This window comes from Musca vetustissima, unplaced genomic scaffold, assembly GCF_032173495.1.
Source record: "Musca vetustissima isolate MV318-11 ecotype Yass unplaced genomic scaffold, APGP_CSIRO_Mvet_v1 utg4001, whole genome shotgun sequence".
NCBI lineage: Eukaryota > Metazoa > Arthropoda > Insecta > Diptera > Muscidae > Musca > Musca vetustissima.
This window is the reverse complement of record NW_026875738.1, coordinates 93876-114531: the sequence shown is the minus strand read 5'-3', so window position 1 is coordinate 114531 and position 20656 is coordinate 93876. Positions and strand designations below refer to the sequence as shown.

The 20656-nt window shown below is 34.0% G+C and overlaps 1 pseudogene; it reads right to left on the bottom strand.

Annotated features, from left to right (window-relative positions):
• Window positions 1-16071: 16071 nt before the first annotated feature.
• On the bottom strand, window positions 16072-16961 carry LOC133338254 (uncharacterized; annotated as a pseudogene).
• Window positions 16962-20656: the final 3695 nt, after the last annotated feature.

Below are 20656 nucleotides of genomic sequence, written 5' to 3'. Positions count from 1 at the left end.
TTTGTTTGTGGATTTTAAATATTTATTTGTGTTTTATTGTGCATGTAGTTGCATATTATTTAATTTTTTGATTTTTAATATTCATTTAATATTTGTTTGAATTTTAAAAGTACCCTACAATCGGTCGTTTGTACTTTTATATTGTGTAGGGTGTGTATTTGGCATATAGTTGCCTATTGATTTCTTTTTGTAATTTTAATAATTTATTACCATTTTATTGCCATTTTTATTGTAAAAACGCTACAATCGGTAGCTTTGTTTGTTTTATTGTCTGCTACAATTGGTAGTTTGTTTTCGTTTTGCTCAACTTTCATAAAAGTCTTCACTTTTATATTGTAATTCAATCATCTCATTTCAGCTTTATAAATTTTTAGAAACAAACCATTTATTTATTGTTAGATAGATTAAATTAAAATTTGTATTTTCTATCAACAAATTCGTTATTTTTGAAATATTTTTTGACTGTTTTAAAGATTTTAAATCTTTTTCATTTACATTTCATTTGCACATTGGTGCATTGAAGGAAGACGAATTAGATATTTATGATATTGAGGTTAGGAGTGAGGAAGTTGAAAAATTGTGGAAATCGGTTGAGGAAACTTTTAATAATTGTCTCTCACATATTGATAGTCCTGAAAATCTTGATTTATTATATAGCAAGTATGAGGTTTCATCTAAAGAATACGGAGTTTGCATATCCACTATAAATAGATTGTTATCTAAGATTAGAAATTCTAATAGATCGACCTTGAATTCCCCTAGCAATTCAGTTGTTTCTGTAACGGAGCATCCCGATAATATTCTTCCGGGAAAGCCGTCAGTTTATGCCTGTGCTGGAACACAGGCATCTAGCTCCACAATATCGAATATTGGGAATACTAGAATAGGCCAAAGCTTTGTCTTAGATCCTCCAAACGCAGATAACATTCATAGTCTAGCGATTCCTCCTTGTACTATTGATATTTTCAGTGGAAATATTCTTGATTGGCCCACTTTCAGAGATTTGTTTAGTGTGGTATATATTAATAACTCTCGATTGACAGACATTGAGCGTCTATGTCATCTGGTGAGTAAAACTAGTGGTGAGGCTCGAGAAATCGTCTCGAAATTTCCTTTGACTCATCGGAGTTTTGAACCTGCGTGGAATGCCTTGAATTCCACTTATGGTAATCCACGTCTTATTGTACATAGCCATTTAAAGTCTTTATTCGCACTTCCTGTGCTGGATCAGGAAAGTAGTTCGGGACTAAAGTCACTTCAACGCGGAATTAATAGTTGTCTTTCCGCAATGGCAATTTATAACATACCAACGGAAAATTGGGATCCGATTGTGGTATTTCTTTGTTTGCAAAAATTGCCCAAATTGACACACGCTTTATGGGAGCAAAGTGTTAAATCCAAATCGTCTCTTTCATCTTGGAAAGAGTTAGATGCATTCTTGACAGAGAGAATTCGTACTCTTCTGTGTTTGCATGAGATGAGAAATGGTAATACTGTGTCAAACTCAAATAATAGAAAGAGTTTCGTATCTCGCAAATGTATAGCTTCCAATCCTCGTTCGTCGCCTGATTCATGTTGCGTTCTTTGTTCAGAGCAACATACAATACATTATTGCTATCGGTTTGTAAATTGTACACCTGTCGATAGATTTAAATTGGTCAAAAAGCATCGTCTGTGTGTTAATTGTCTTCGTAGGGGACACGAAGTCAAAAATTGTAATAGTCGTTGTTGTCGAAAGTGCAATCAGAGACATCACACTCTATTGCACAGATATAGCTCTATTGTGAGCTCTCCGAGTCAGATGGTGACTCCTGTAAATTCTAATTTATCGTCTTCGGCACCAGCTTTTCGACCACGCAATTTAAATGTTAATGGTAGTCATTCGTCCTCTTCCACTGTGATCGGTCACTGCTATTCGACAGACATTTCACGCTGCGCAGAACAAAGCAGTTCTATTGGGAACAGCCATGATCAATATTGTTAACCATGGTGCTTGTTATCCTGCTCGAGCACTAATAGATCCGGCTTCTGAGTCGTCTTTAATTTCCGAACGACTTCAGAAGAAATTGAACCTACAGGTCAAATCCACAATTTCGACAATTCGCGGAGTAAATTGTACTGTCGCTACTACATGTCGAAAAATGTGCTCGTTGAAACTTAACAGTCGTTCTAATAGGTCTTACAGTTTGGAAACGTCGGCCTTGGTAGTAGATTCCATATCGGGAAATCTTCCATCCTCTTCGATTACATCGGACCTTAAATCGGATTTGTCAAATATAGTTTTGGCAGATCCCGACTTCATTGAATCTCGTCCAGTAGATATTTTGATAGGAGCAAACTTGTATCCACAAATAGTAAAAAATCATAGTTTTCGACTTTCGTCTGGATCGCTGCTCGCTCAAAATACAAAATTCGGCTGGATAATTACTGGTCCTATAACATAAATTCTTTTCGTAAATCGTACGGAATCGTTGTAAGGCGGCCCTCAACAAACCTAACACAATTTGGCTCACATATCGCGGGGTCCCTAATGGCCCTTTCGTTTCGCGGGGTCCCTAATGGCTCATTCGTTTCGCGAGGTCCTTCATGGCTCTATCGTTTCGAGGGGTCTCTAATGGCCCTTTCGTACCACAGGTCCTTTCTGGCCTCACACAACCGCGGGGTCCCTAATGGCCCTTTCGTACAATAGATCCTTCATGATCTATGTAATCGCGGGGTCCCTAATGGCCCTTTCGTTAGCAAGTAAGCTTGTTATTTGAAAAAAGTAAAAAAAAAAATAGAAAAAAAATGTAAAAGGTTTCGCTCACATTTGCACTATGCCGTAATTTATAAATTTATCATATTTGTTAAAACATATAGATGTTTCAAGGGAGGCGGCAAATGTTTAAGCAAGAATTGCTATTTAAAATAGTTAGCCTTTGATTTGAAAGGCAATAGCCGTTGAAATCTGTTCACTCCTCTTTATTACATCCTTGTAATAGTATGAAACTGGCAGATTTCAACGGCCTTTGTTTACAGTTTTGAGTTTGCGCCACCTTAAGGCATCTATATGTCAACAAGCATTGTTATGAGTACTTGGTTAGTTGTAACCTTTCGACTGGCCACACATATTGTTGTGATCGATCACCAGCGCTTAAATAGTAAGCCATCGTACATATTGTTGTACATTAAAGGTAATATCGTTACCAACAAATAAATATCGGCATTGGTCGAACCTTTTACTAATAAAACTATCGTGTTTTATTTATTTTTATTTACATATCTTTATTTTTGCTCACGAGTACGCATTGGGCGTACTCGTGAGCAACCAACCACCCAAGTCCCTATAGTGCGGACTTAACAACAATTGTTGTTAAAAACTGTTATAGAATTGAAATATTGTTTATTTTTTCGTTATAATATTTTATCGATTTGAGAATTGTTTAAATTTGATAGTGAATCGACGCACAGAAGTAGCTTTTCCAACTCTTTCTAACAAAAACGTCAAAACCATAAATAACAACATACAAGATATTCAAAGTGACACAGTAGAATCTGCCAAGCAACGTCACTCCCTAAACTCCTTTGCCAGGGCGGCGAAAACAATCAAAATAAATTAGGAGAAGAACCCATTCCAAAAAACTATGCAAGATCACCAAAGTACCCTTACCTCCGAAGAAATCTTTATAGCACCAAATGGTGTTGAGTTAAACTGCGCGAATAAGGTGACGGAGCTAGAAAGATTCTTAACCGAAATAGAAAAGGAAGTAAATGCTATTTATTATGTTTAATCTCTATCTCTATATATATAAAAAAAACTACGTGTATGTTCGTGATCGCTAAACTCAAAAACTACTGCACCGATTAGGACCAAATTGTATATACATGCTCTATGGGTCGTGAGGCATACATAACATGTTTTCGTGAAAAGCGCGTGGGAGTAAGACGAAAAAAGTATAATTAATAAGTTAGTAAGTAAAATTAACCTTAATCAATTTACAAAAATTATGTAAGATGATATGATAAGACCGATTTGAATTCAATTTTTCTCAGTTATCTGTATTTGAAGTGGGAAGGTTTTTATGAATGCAAATTTCGAGAAAAAAAACTTATCCTTAAGGAACGGCTGGACCGATTTGCAATGGTAGACAATAAAGTGGTACTATACCGAAAATTTACAGAGAAGTTCTTTACCCTACATGAAATGCCGAATTAAAGACAATTTATAGGGTACTAGCAGACTCGGCAAACGTTGTTTTGCCTTATCAGAATTGCATCAATATTGGGTTGGTAAAAATTAACGAATTAATGGAAAAAATATTTCAGAAACTATTTACAGTCGACTCCGTTTTTCTTAAATTATTGAAATGTGGAACGGTGTTTTTGAGTTCCTTTCGAAGTTTGGACGGGCAAACTTAACGTTCTTCGACGTCAAATTTATATGTAGTTGACACACACGTTCCATATGTCGTTAATAATCAATAATCGCAGAAAAATATCTGTAATGGTGGGCTTTGCAAACTACTCTGTAATTATTTTTCATATTCATGACTTTCAGTAATGCGGAGTGATTTCAAAGTTATCCGATATTTTTAGTTATGCGAAGTTTCACTTATCCTGAGTAAATTGTGGGTGATTAACCTAAAATGAAATGGTGCAGGAAATCTATTTCACTTATCCGATATTTTTAGTTAAGCGACTTACAGTAAAGCGGAGTCGACTGTACCGAACAATGTACGTCAAATTTCCACAGTTAAAAAAATGCATAATATTTTCCTAACGACGGTAGACCTTTATTTATTGATACTCCAGTATATTAAGTAATATTGTTAAATATTAAATTAAGTCAGTATGTGTGGCATATCAGTTTATCAATTGATCAAACTTATTCCACCAAACATTTTTCAGGAGAAGGCCAAGTTTTGATCTAACTACTTTTATCTCAAAATTTAGTATTGATGACGTAATTACTTTTCCTATTTTGATCACATACGATTAATAAGTCCTTTGAATCATAAAAATTGGTGCAGACGTTCTTTAGTTATAAAAGGTGTATGTAAAACAACACTTGATACTCCAATCTCCGACTTTTTATGTTTTTCTCAACTCTTCCCACTGCAGTTAAAAACAACCGTACGAAAATGTGATTCTCATTAAAAATACATTGAGGAACAATAAAGGCACATATAAATTAGAAACATAGAGCATCTAATGCGCAATCGTCTCCATGTAGGATTCGAATTTATATATATACTTCCGGAATATAAGAAAATTTTCAATAATACCTTCCATAGGTAGCTAAATTGTAGAGGTATTTGTAATCTTATGGAGCCAATTTTTCATGGACATAACAACGTATGTACATGTATTGACATTTTATAACAAATAAAGCTGGTTTCGTTTACTATTTAGAAGACGTTCAAGTTTCAGATAATGATTCAGATATCGTGTGGATATATGTCATGTGTTGGTTTTATAACGTAGGCAAATTGGCTCACCATTACTTGGCGTTTTAAACCTCTTTATCTGCTGTCTATATTTTGGCATAGTCCGATTTTAGGTATTTTGAAAGTAGTAACAAATACCCTATAAATTGTCTTTAATTCGGCATTTCATGTAGGGTAAAGAACTTCTCTGTAAATTTTCGGTATAGTACCACTTTATTGTCTACCATTGAAAATCGGTCCAGCCGTTCCTTAAAGATAAGTTTTTTTTCTCGAAATTTGCATTCATAAAAACCTTCCCACTTCAATTACAGATAACTGAGAAAAATTGGATTCAAATCGGTCTCATCATATCATCTTACATAATTTTTGTAAATTGATTAAGGTCAATTTTACTTACTAACTTATTAATTATACTTTTTTCGTCTGACTCCCACGCGCTTTTCACGAAAACATGTTATGTATGAATCGGTGTAGGAATACTTAACGTCGGCACACGTCGATTAAGCACCCAACCTCTAATCGGGCAAAATACAAAGAAGCTAATATCTCGCCATCTGTCGGACGAACTTAAAATTAAACAGAAACACTCATCACGCCCATAGAGCATATATATATAGTTTGGTCAAAATCGGTGCAGTAGTTCCTGAGTGACAGTGAAAAAAACAGAAAAATACTAAATATTTCGCCATCTTTAGGATGAACTTCAAACTACACAGAAACTCTCCTCACGACCCATAGAGCATGTATATACAATTTGGTCCTAATCGGTGCAGTAGTTTTTTAGTTTAGCGATCACGAACATACACGTAATTTTTATATATATATAAGAGATATAAGAGATAAGAGATTTGTTACTACTTTCAAAATACCTAAATCGGACAATGCCAAAATATAGACCGAAGATAAAGAGGTTTAAAACGCCAAGTAATGGTGAGCCAATTTGCCTACGTTATAAAACCAACACATGGCATATATCCACACGATATCTGAATCATTGTCTGAAATTTGAACGTCTTCTAAATAGGAAACGAAACCAGCTTTATTTGTTATAAAATGTCAATACATATACATACGTTGTTATGTCCATGAAAAATTCGCTCCATAAGATTACAAATACCTCTACAATTTAGCTACCTATGGAAGGTATTGTTGAAAATTTTCTTATATTCGGGAAGTATATATATAAATTCGAATCCTACATGGAGACGATTGCGCATTAGATGCTCTATGTGTCTAATTTATATGTGCCTTTATGGTTCCTCAATTTATTTTTAATTAGAATCACATTTTCGTACGGTTGTTTTTAATTGCAGTGGGAAGAGTTGAGATTGGAGTATCATGTGTTGTTTTACATACACCTTTTATAACTCAAGAACATCTGCACCAATTTTTATGATTCAAAGGACTTATTAATCGTATGTGATCAAAATAGGAAAAGTAATTACGTCATCAATACTAAATTTTGAGATAAAAGTAGTTAGATCAAAACTTGGCCTTCTCCTGAAAAATGTTTGGTGGAATAAGTTTGATCAATTGATAAACTGATATACCACACATACTGACATAATTTATTATTTAACAATATTCCTTAATATACTGGAGTATCAGTAAATAAAGGTTTACCGTCGTGAGGAAAATATTATGCATTTTTTTAACTGTGGAAATTTGACGTACATTGTTCGATACAGTCGACTCCGCTTTACTGTAAGTCGCTTAACTAAAAAATATCGGATAAGTGAAATAGATTTCCTGCACCATTTCATTTTAGGTTAATCACCCACAATTTACTCAGGATAAGTGAAACTTGGCATAACTAAAAATATCGGATAACTAATATATCTTTTGGAGTCAAATATTGTAATTTCCTTTGAAATCACTCCGCATTACTGAAAGCCATGAATATGAAAGATAATTACAGAGTAGTTTGCAAAGCCCACCATTACAGATACAGTATTTTTCGGTTAATTGGTTTCCACGCTTAATTGAACCACATAATTGGTTCAAAATTCATGTCATAAAAAATAAATTTTCTTTTTACTTTTCACCGGTTAATTGCATAATAATAATTGACAAATAATCTGTCATTTTTTACATACATATTTGACTTAATTTAATTCAAAACATATGTTTATTGCTAAGGAAAAACTGCGAGAAAGCGTAATTTGTATTTGACATTGAATTTTTTTAAATCATTTGTAGTTCCAATTATACGTGATTACTGTAATTGAACAAACTATTCAATTAAGCGGGTTAGGATAATTGGTTCCTCGGTTAATTGAACAAAAATTTGTTCAAATTTTGATGTGCAATTAACCGAAAAATACTGTATTTTTCAGCAATTACTGATTATTACCGACATATGGAACGTGTGTGTCAACTACATATAAATTTGACGCCGAAGAACGTTAAGTTTGCCCTCCAAACTTCGAAAGGAACTCAAAAACACCGTTCCACATTTCAATAATTTAAGAAAAGCGGAGTCGACTGTAAATAGTTTCTGAAATATATTTTCCATTAATTCAATTTTTACCAACCCAATATTGATGCAATTCTGATAAGGCAAAAAAACGTTTGCCGAGTCTGCTAGTAATAAATAATTAATATACACGCGTTTATAGTGAGCAACAGTTTGCAGGACAAATTGGAAGCTAATTAAGTAAGTAACTAAATAAGCTCAATTTTTTTGCCATCCACCAAACCGTTGGCAATGAAGAAAACAAATATGTCCTAGAATTATTCTTATACAACAGCATTGCAGGTCTTTCCGAAACTTGGATTAAGGATAATGCAAACCCCAGTTTTTGACATTACAATTTTGTCATCAAGGCCAGAGCGGACGGTGATTAAAAGAGGCATCAAATTCAGCCTCCTAAACACCAACCACGATTTCGAAATCGTAGGAGTTAAAACACTCAATTTACATTCCTCCGAACCAGCGTCGGGATGCATATCAAGTGGTGGTGAAAAATATATTTGAAACAGCAAGTGAATCAAATGGTACAACTATAATGTCAGATTTCAATGCTAAATAAACAGAATGGTGAAACCCAATAACCGATCTATATGGTAATATTGTCGCACAAAACGCAGAATAGAATACTTTTTACAGTCTAAATACTGGCACCTATACTTTTTCAACCAACAATTCGCAGTCCGCAATCGACTTGCCCTTCATCATTTCATTTCCTTCAGTTGGAAATCCATTAATTTCAAAATTTCAGACAGTAACCATTACCCCATTCTTATCAGCCTTAACAACATTCCAAATAACCCCAAAAACAACAAGTTATGCTCACACATCAGCTTTATTTGTTATAAAATGTCAATACATATACATACGTTGTTATGTCAATGAAAAATTCGCTCCATAAGATTACAAATACCTCTACAATTTAGCTACCTATGGAAGGTATTATTGAAAATTTTCTTATATTCGGGAAGTATATATATAAATTCGAATCCTACATGGAGACGATTGCGCATTAGATGCTCTATGTGTCTAATTTATATTTGCCTTTATGGTTCCTCAATTTATTTTTAATTAGAATCACATTTTCGTACGGTTGTTTTTAATTGCAGTGGGAAGAGTTGAGATTGGAGTATCATGTGTTGTTTTACATACACCTTTTATAACTCAAGAACATCTGCACCAATTTTTATGATTCAAAGGACTTATTAATCGTATGTGATCAAAATAGGAAAAGTAATTACGTCATCAATACTAAATTTTGAGATAAAAGTAGTTAGATCAAAACTTGGCCTTCTTTTGAAAAATGTTTGGTGGAATAAGTTTGATCAATTGATAAACTGATATACCACACATACTGACATAATTTATTATTTAACAATATTCCTTAATATACTGGAGTATCAGTAAATAAAGGTTTACCGTCGTGAGGAAAATATTATGCATTTTTTTAACTGTGGAAATTTGACGTACATTGTTCGATACAGTCGACTCCGCTTTACTGTAAGTCGCTTAACTAAAAAATATCGGATAAGTGAAATAGATTTCCTGCACCATTTCATTTTAGGTTAATCACCCACAATTTACTCAGGATAAGTGAAACTTCGCATAACTAAAAATATCGGATAACTAAAATATCTTTTGGAGTCAAATATTGTAATTTCCTTTGAAATCACTCCGCATTACTGAAAGCCATGAATATGAAAGATAATTACAGAGTAGTTTGCAAAGCCCACCATTACAGATACAGTATTTTTCGGTTAATTGGTTTCCACGCTTAATTGAACCACATAATTGGTTCAAAATTCATGTCATAAAAAATAAATTTTCTTTTTACTTTTCACCGGTTAATTGCATAATAATAATTGACAAATAATCTGTCATTTTTTACATACATATTTGACTTAATTTAATTCAAAACATATGTTTATTGCTAAGGAAAAACTGCGAGAAAGCGTAATTTGTATTTGACATTGAATTTTTTTAAATCATTTGTAGTTCCAATTATACGTGATTACTGTAATTGAACAAACTATTCAATTAAGCGGGTTAGGATAATTGGTTCCTCGGTTAATTGAACAAAAATTTGTGCAAATTTTGATGTGCAATTAACCGAAAAATACTGTATTTTTCAGCAATTACTGATTATTACCGACATATGGAACGTGTGTGTCAACTACATATAAATTTGACGCCGAAGAACGTTAAGTTTGCCCTCCAAACTTCGAAAGGAACTCAAAAACACCGTTCCACATTTCAATAATTTAAGAAAAGCGGAGTCGACTGTAAATAGTTTCTGAAATATATTTTCCATTAATTCGTTAATGTTTACCAACCCAATATTGATGCAATTCTGATAAGGCAAAAAAACGTTTGCCGAGTCTGCTAGTAATAAATAATTAATATACACGCGTTTATAGTGAGCAACAGTTTGCAGGACAAATTGGAAGCTAATTAAGTAAGTAACTAAATAAGCTCAATTTTTTTGCCATCCACCAAACCGTTGGCAATGAAGAAAACAAATATGTCCTAGAATTATTCTTATACAACAGCATTGCAGGTCTTTCCGAAACTTGGATTAAGGATAATGCAAACCCCAGTTTTTGACATTACAATTTTGTCATCAAGGCCAGAGCGGACGGTGATTAAAAGAGGCATCAAATTCAGCCTCCTAAACACCAACCCCGATTTCGAAATCGTAGGAGTTAAAACACTCAATTTACAACAAAACCTCAACATTTTTTCAATTTACATTCCTCCGAACCAGCGTCGGGATGCATATCAAGTGGTGGTGAAAAATATATTTGAAACAGCAAGTGAATCAAATGGTACAACTATAATGTCAGATTTCAATGCTAAATAAACAGAATGGTGAAACCCAATAACCGATCTATATGGTAATATTGTCGCACAAAACGCAGAATAGAATACTTTTTACAGTCTAAATACTGGCACCTATACTTTTTCAACCAACAATTCGCAGTCCGCAATCGACTTGCCCTTCATCATTTCATTTCCTTCAGTTGGAAATCCATTAATTTCAAAATTTCAGACAGTAACCATTACCCCATTCTTATCAGCCTTAACAACATTCCAAATAACCCCAAAAACAACAAGTTATGCTCACACATCAGCTTTATTTGTTATAAAATGTCAATACATATACATACGTTGTTATGTCAATGAAAAATTCGCTCCATAAGATTACAAATACCTCTACAATTTAGCTACCTATGGAAGGTATTATTGAAAATTTTCTTATATTCGGGAAGTATATATATATAAATTCGAATCCTACATGGAGACGATTGCGCATTAGATGCTCTATGTGTCTAATTTATATGTGCCTTTATGGTTCCTCAATTTATTTTTAATTAGAATCACATTTTCGTACGGTTGTTTTTAATTGCAGTGGGAAGAGTTGAGATTGGAGTATCATGTGTTGTTTTACATACACCTTTTATAACTCAAGAACATCTGCACCAATTTTTATGATTCAAAGGACTTATTAATCGTATGTGATCAAAATAGGAAAAGTAATTACGTCATCAATACTAAATTTTGAGATAAAAGTAGTTAGATCAAAACTTGGCCTTCTTTTGAAAAATGTTTGGTGGAATAAGTTTGATCAATTGATAAACTGATATACCACACATACTGACATAATTTATTATTTAACAATATTCCTTAATATACTGGAGTATCAGTAAATAAAGGTTTACCGTCGTGAGGAAAATATTATGCATTTTTTTAACTGTGGAAATTTGACGTACATTGTTCGATACAGTCGACTCCGCTTTACTGTAAGTCGCTTAACTAAAAAATATCGGATAAGTGAAATAGATTTCCTGCACCATTTCATTTTAGGTTAATCACCCACAATTTACTCAGGATAAGTGAAACTTCGCATAACTAAAAATATCGGATAACTAAAATATCTTTTGGAGTCAAATATTGTAATTTCCTTTGAAATCACTCCGCATTACTGAAAGCCATGAATATGAAAGACAATTACAGAGTAGTTTGCAAAGCCCACCATTACAGATACAGTATTTTTCGGTTAATTGGTTTCCACGCTTAATTGAACCACATAATTGGTTCAAAATTCATGTCATAAAAAATAAATTTTTTTTTTACTTTTCACCGGTTAATTGCATAATAATAATTGACAAATAATCTGTCATTTTTTACATACATATTTGACTTAATTTAATTCAAAACATATGTTTATTGCTAAGGAAAAACTGCGAGAAAGCGTAATTTGTATTTGACATTGGATTTTTTTAAATCATTTGTAGTTCCAATTATACGTGATTACTGTAATTGAACAAACTATTCAATTAAGCGGGTTAGGATAATTGGTTCCTCGGTTAATTGAACAAAAATTTGTGCAAATTTTGATGTGCAATTAACCGAAAAATACTGTATTTTTCAGCAATTACTGATTATTACCGACATATGGAACGTGTTTGTGTCAACTACATATAAATTTGACGCCGAAGAACGTTAAGTTTGCCCTCCAAACTTCGAAAGGAACTCAAAAACACCGTTCCACATTTCAATAATTTAAGAAAAGCGGAGTCGACTAAATAGTTTCTGAAATATATTTTCCATTAATTCGTTAATTTTTACCAACCCAATATTGATGCAATTCTGATAAGGCAAAAAAACGTTTGCCGAGTCTGCTAGTAATAAATAATTAATATACACGCGTTTATAGTGAGCAACAGTTTGCAGGACAAATTGGAAGCTAATTAAGTAAGTAACTAAATAAGCTCAATTTTTTTGCCATCCACCAAACCGTTGGCAATGAAGAAAACAAATATGTCCTAGAATTATTCTTATACAACAGCATTGCAGGTCTTTCCGAAACTTGGATTAAGGATAATGCAAACCCCAGTTTTTGACATTACAATTTTGTCATCAAGGCCAGAGCGGACGGTGATTAAAAGAGGCATCAAATTCAGCCTCCTAAACACCAACCCCGATTTCGAAATCGTAGGAGTTAAAACACTCAATTTACAACAAAACCTCAACATTTTTTCAATTTACATTCCTCCGAACCAGCGTCGGGATGCATATCAAGTGGTGGTGAAAAATATATTTGAAACAGCAAGTGAATCAAATGGTACAACTATAATGTCAGATTTCAATGCTAAATAAACAGAATGGTGAAACCCAATAACCGATCTATATGGTAATATTGTCGCACAAAACGCAGAATAGAATACTTTTTACAGTCTAAATACTGACACCTATACTTTTTCAACCAACAATTCGCAGTCCGCAATCGACTTGCCCTTCATCATTTCATTTCCTTCAGTTGGAAATCCATTAATTTCAAAATTTCAGACAGTAACCATTACCCTATTCTTATCAGCCTTCACAACATTCCAAATAACCCCAAAAACAACAAGTTATGCTCACACATCAGGTTCTTAGCCAAGTAAACAATATGGAGGTAGGGAAGAACTTATCTGACTCCTACGAAAATATAAATAATGTTGTCAAGAATTGTACTATCTCTCTTCACCCAAGAAATAGATTTGTTCCTAAAGCATGGTGGGATGATGAAATCAAAGCTTTATATGAGCGTCAAGAAGCTTCACCTCAGCTACAGGTTCTGACAGAATCACATATCGGATTTTTTGACTTGCTCCTGGAATAAGGGTGAATTTCAGGAAGCATGGAAGAATTGGTGGAGAATAACAGACCCATCGCGCTAATGTTCACTCCCCAAAAAGTTCTGGAAAGTGCAATCAAAGAGCAAATCCTAAGTCATACTGAGGGAAATGAAATAATACCATCAAGATTATATGCCTTCAGACCAGGAAGATCAAAAACCGCCTGCAGTAATGACGTTATAAATGTGGTAGCTGCATGCATAGACGTTGAGAAAGCATTTGACAACACCAGCATTACCAAACTACCTCTCATTTTATTCCAAAACGGCTTTAACACATACATCATCAAATGGATAGTCGACAGTAAGCAGAGACGGTCCGCCAGAAACAGTGACGTAAATGACATACATTTTCGACGTATATTACATACGTCAGAAACGTCGGAAACCCACCCAAAATCATTAGGTTTTTGACAAAATACCTATTTCCATTAATGAATTTGGAAATAACGTATGCTTTACTGAAATCCATATACAATTTCAAAAAATTTTTCTCCAAAAAGTTTAGAATTTTTTTATTAGTTATAGTAAGGAACAGACAGATATATGTTAAAATAATATGTATTTATGAAAATAACGGTATATGGCAATAATATTCGAATAAATGACGTTTTCTACATTTACTACATTTTATAAAGGTATATGACGTTTTCGACGTTTACACATTTTTGACAGTCGAAAACCTAAAAATTCGTTATACGGACCATCCCTGACAGTAAGTCAATAGACGAATCGAAATCGGGAATAGTGTCAGGACGATGCAAAAGGGGTTACCGCTTAGTCCGATACTCTTCAACATTTACCCAACCCCACTACATACTATTTTAGACCATGGATTTGAACTCTTTCAAATCGCAGATGACTTTTTCCTGGTGTGTCATGACACCAGGTGGACAGCATTAAAAAACTTTATAGCAAATATTCCAAACTATTACTGAGCTTCAACATGGAAAAAATAACGCCTTCCATTTCTCAAAAAGGCCTAGGGAGGTCAATATTTCAGTAGATGGTTCCACAATAAACGAATCTCCAAACATAAAGTATTTGGGCCTAATTATATCAGTGCAAGGGTCCATATCGACAACGCCATAGAAGAGGTAAGCAAGAATAACAGGTTCCTTGAAATTTGGTCGCACTTTCGGCATATCACCGGCCAAGGCAATCCATTTTTACAAGGCCGTAACAAATTTAACCAAATTTTCAGTAAACAAAATTAAAACAGGCACACAAAAATTCCTAAAAAATTACTTGGTCTTATAAGATCCACACCTACACCTATAATCTACCATCTAGCCGCAGAGCTTCCCCCTGCATGGAGGTTTCAATTAGCCACAGCCAAAGAAATTATAAAAACCAAGGCTTTCAATCTTCCCGGTCTGCAGTACGTGACAGACCTTCCCGCAGATAGTCGTCGACACGAATCGACGCCGTTATGAGTCGTGTTTTGTAAATTGGTATTCCCTACGTCGTTGCCGACATTTATCGATATCTGACGTTTCGTATTTGGTATTCTGTAATAAAATTTTATGACGATGCCGAATTGAAACGAAGCCGATTTCATCGTCATTACTTTCGTTAACGATTGAAGTGTTTGAAAGAAGTCGAAAAATAAAAATGCCTTTGGACCGCCACGAAGAAGTGGATATGGTTGGCAGAAGGTAAGAAAATAATTAAAGAAAATAGTGTACAGTGTAATTATAACATCAGCTTAATTTATTTATAGTTTTCGAGACCTCAAATTTAAGTTCAAGAAGAAAATGATACATAACAAAAATAAATGTTTGGCTACTGGTGGCGGAAGATTTAAGCAGATTCCTTTAAGTCCGTTGGGTGAAGCTGTAGCAAATCTTGCACAGTTTCAGAAACAGCTGAACCCCGAAGGCAAAGTTCAGAATACAGCAGACAAAGGAAATGATTCGGCAGCATTAGAAGACCTCACCAATTCTAAAAAAGCTAGTGCATATAGAGGAAAAGAAGGTTAAATGAATGGAAGAAAACAATAAAAGAGAGGAAAAAAGGAGTAAAAGAGAGCAAAAAATGCACAATGCTGAAATAAAAAATCAAATTATTGATTTAAGAGAAGTAACTTCAGCAAATTAACAAGGAGATTTAATATAAAACTATCAAATTTAATTTGTTTTTTTGTTTTTATTACTTTCCTTTTAGCTTTAATTTTAAATTTATTTAGTTAAAAAATAAAAATGAATAAAATCGTAAAATAAATTCATAGAAAAATACTGTTTTATTTGTTCCCTAATATAGGATACCTCAATACTAATCGTCCTTTGTTCTTCATGTAGATCAACAGGTTGACTATTTTCTGCACTGCATCCTGCACTATATCCTCAATTGAGTCTATTCCATAGTCAATGCACATATTGTGCAGTGCAGCACACACATTGGTAATTTTGGTTGCTTTTGATGGTGCATAATGAAGTTGACGTGCTCCGAGGAGGAAACGAAAACGATTTTTTAGCCACCAATAGTTCTTTCCACTATATTTCTTGCTTTGCAATAGTTTCTGGACTTCCTTCAACAGTAGAACGATATGGCGTCATAAGATATGGCTGAAGAGGAAAACCAGCATCACCTGAAATAAAACGTAACTAACTGAAATTATGTTACAATATAAAAGTATTTCTTACCTAAAAGCCACGTATTACGTTCTCCATTTGTATATCGTTCTTGTAACACCCTTTTTACAATACTATCGTTCCAGATTAATGAATCATGAGCAGAGCCTGCATAACGAACATCCAAAAACCGTATTCGCAGTTTATGGTCACATACCTATAACGATTTAAACATATATATATATATATATATATATATATATAGATTTGGCATATACCCAATACATAAAAACGGCATATATACAACCATAGCATTTAAACTAAAATAACCTTTAGATTGAAGTATAGATGCTGGTCTTCCTTACATGGAGCTTGTATTTTAATGTGTGTTCCGTCCACACAACCAGACATAACCTTGGAAACGACTGGCTGTGAAAATCCCAATTGAAAGTCGTTCCCAACACAATGTTGGTACGATCCCTGGGCTAAAAATCTCAAAGTGGATGCTAATTTTATTCTTTTGAAACAAATGTAGCTCTTATTCCGCTCTTCAAATGAGGATCAAAAGTCTCCAATACATACTCAAACGCTGGTTTACTTAGGCGAAAGTAACTTTCAAACCTTTTAAGGAAAAACAAAGTAAACATTACGAAGTACATGCATACATATAGAATTTAATTAACTCACTGTTTATCTGGCAATCTGAATATGTCGGACTCTTGACTCTTATATGTTTTCTTAGCATATTTATATCTTTTTTTGCTTTGTTTTTCACTTGAATCCGAACTAGAATCAGAAATAAGAAACATCATATTTGCACAAAAATAACGAACAAAATAAATCAGCAGACTTCAACTTTAGAGATTTGTTTTTTTTTTTTTATTGATATTATCGATAAACTGTCGACATCGTCACATCAGTGTTACGGAATACCAAATCAATGTCGAAGTGATGTCGAACGAGAATCGTCGTCGACGACGACATACGGAATAGGGGTGATTATTAAAGAAGGCATTTGGGTGGTGGCGCTGTTAATACTCGATAATCGGGAGGCCGTCCCGATCGGGAGGCGCGGTTTGGGGAATTAAAAAAAAAAACAAATTTCCAGTTGACTGTCATTTGAAATAATCGCAAATCCGGTATATCCGTAAAACCATATTATATAAAGTGTGTATGTAAATGCACTATAATACAACTGAAAACAGGAGTTGAGTTGACGATGAAGATAGTTTTCGTTACTTTTAACGACATTTTGGCGGAATAATTTATTCAGTAGTGTGGCGGGATCCGACACTATAGTCTTAACAAATCTGAATTACTTTATTCAACATCTAATATCTTGATATGTATATGTGAATTTAAAATCCATTAAAATTTAAAAAAAAAAAAAATTGCGAACACATTCATTATTTTTGGTATATTGGAAAATGTGCTCATTCGAAATCTGTTCGCGTTCACAAATTCGGATGTTGCGCATAACAGTCATAGCGGTTTCAAATCTTGTATTTCAAATATCAATTAAATTTGTTGTAATTCGCAAATTTTTTTGTAATTCGCGATTCTTGCCATACGTGTCAAATCGCATTGAAATATCGTTACAACAAATAAAAAATGAATATATCTGAAACTAAAATAAATTATTTTTGGATTGCCACAAAATGTTTTTTTTTTCAATTTTAATTTTTTAATATTGTTAAGGGAATACTATTTTACCTAAATCTTCTATAATATGCTACGTTTTCTTCTACAAATGATGATAGTTAAATATTGGTAGATTCCTTTTATAAGAGTTTCGGCATAACTCTAGATTAGTTTTAAATCCCGGTCCGTCCACCCATAAAAAGTATATTATTTAACAGGAGATTCTGTCGCGTAGCCGGTGTTGGTGTCTGTCCATAGGAGAAAGTCGTAAACCTTCGGCCGAAGGCCGGCCACCCAAAAAAAAATATTCTATTTAACAGAAGCCGGTGCTGGTATCTGTCCATAGGAGAAAGTGTTAAATCCCCGGCCGAAGGCCGTCCACCAAAAAAAAAAAAAAACTATATTATTTAACAGGAGATTCTGTCGCGTAGCCGGTGTAGGTGTCTGTCCATAGGAGAAAATTGTAAATACCCGGCCGATGGTCGTCCACCCAAAAAACTTTATTATTTAACAGGTTATTCTGGCCGAAGGGCGGCCACCCACAAAACTATTCTATTTAAAAGGATATTCTGTCGCGTAGCCAGGGTAGGTATCTGTCCATACGTGAAAGTCTTTAAAACCCGGTCGAAGGCCTGCCATAAAAAAATTATATACATTTAAAAAGAGATACTGTCATGTAGAAGGAATATCCCTCTTTTCTAACTCTCATATCTTTTGATCCACAACAATTATAGCCACATGATTGGAGAGGGACCATAATGGACCCAATTTCGACTTTTAGGGAGTTTTTCGAAATAGTCGGGGTCCAAAACCCATTTTTTTTACTGTATCCCAAAAACATTCTACACTCCTACAATTCTACACTTCAACAGTAATCTACATTTCAAATCTCAATCCTACAATCCAACAGTAATTTTATATCCAAAATTCCAGGGTCCCGATCTATACGTTCACACACCTGACTAAACGCCCAACGGACATAAAACCCAAAATGGATTTTGGACGTTATGTCCGCCCAAACCCCGGACATTACCCAAAATATGAAATTGGGCATTATGCCCCCTCATGCCGCGGACATAATGCCCACTGGGCGTTATGTCCGTTTTTATTTAAAGTAACATTTTTGCAGTTCAATTATAGAAATTAGAAGTTTATTCAAATATAAATCTCTTGTGTTTGACCCACAATTTGTCTACAGAAAGGACATACTATTAAAGTTCCTTGATTATTATGTTTTTCTTGTATTTCTTAAAAACAAGGTTTACAAAGTTTTGCATGCCTGCATGGCATACAAAACATTTTTGGTTTTTAAACATATTTCACATAACCCATTATGAATGATAGGTTGACTTTCATCCTCAGTTTCGCTTTCATCTATAAGTGTTCGGTCTAAAACTACGGGGGCGAGATTATTGATTTTATTGGTCATCATCTGGAGGAACATTTTGGGAGTAATTTGTTTATTTGCCAGTTGCTCTGTAAGAATTTTCACTTGCTCATTTCGGTCTCTATTTCGTTTTTTTTGTGGTTGTGAAACGCCATCCAAAATATGTTTCAGATCAACATATTTCTGAAACTCTTGCTGTCTAATTATTTGTAAAAAGTCCCAGAATGAGCCATGCATTGGAATTTGTGCACACAAAAAGCTGTTATATGATTCCATAGCGCTCGTAGTTCGTACGCATTCACCATGGACAGAAAATTTGAGTGGACTTTCCTATGGAAATATATATATATATATATATATATATGCATATTTAAAAATTTCTGAAAATATATATGTACTCACTAAATCTATCCATTGTCTCTGAATATAGTCGAAGAATTTCTCAAATACATTCTCTGATTTGTAATAACAGGTCATGGATGCGTACGCTTCTTGAATGCGGTTGGTATATCATCTGGTGGAAGCAGTGGTAAAACAAGCATCTTTTTAAAAATTCTTCTTGACGCATCAGTGGTTTTGACAAATTTAGGCAATTCTGAGATGTTTGCTAATATTCTTCTTAATGCTTGGCAGTAATGGAACCAGCATCTCTTTAGTTGCACCTCAGGATATACCTTTAATATTCCACTTCGTAGGGCCTTCTCAAAGTCTGTGGCAAAAGAGGCTGGTGTAAGGCGAAACACATTTGCGTCTATGAACCGCAGAACGTGTTCGTAGGATTTCTGGATTTTCTTCGACATATGTACCATAATGTACCCATATGGAAAATTTATACCTTATTTTAAATTAGAAATTGAGTATTGAATCAAGCCGAAAGATGTTGAAAGCTATTGATGAATAGTCATAGACGGTGGATTTATATATATAAAAAAAGCGCGATTTTCTTATATAAATCCACCGTCTATGACTATTGATCAAAAAAAATATATTTAAAAAGAGATACTGTCATGTAGAAAGAATATCCCTGTTTTCTAACTCTCATATCTTTTGATCCACAACAATTATAGCCACATGTCAAATTGTAGTCTATCATTTTAGTTAGGATTGGAGAGGGACCATAATGGACCCAAGTTCGACTTTTAGAGAGTTTTTCAAAATAGTCGGGGTCCAAAACCCAGTTTTTTGACTGTATCCCAAAAACATATCTTTTGATCCACAACAGATATAGCCACATGTCGCACCATTTTGGAAAGGGCAAATTGTAGTCTATCATTTTAATTAGGATTGGAGAGGGACCATAATGGACCCAAGTTCGACTTTTAGGGAGTTTTTCAAAAAAGTCGGGGTCTAAAACCCAGTTTTGAGTGTATCTCACCACGGTATCACCACTCAATGGAAAGGTATTTTTATAAGCTTTAATGTGATACCCATTTTATATTAACCGGATCCGTAGAACCGGGTATAAACGGTTACCGTTAC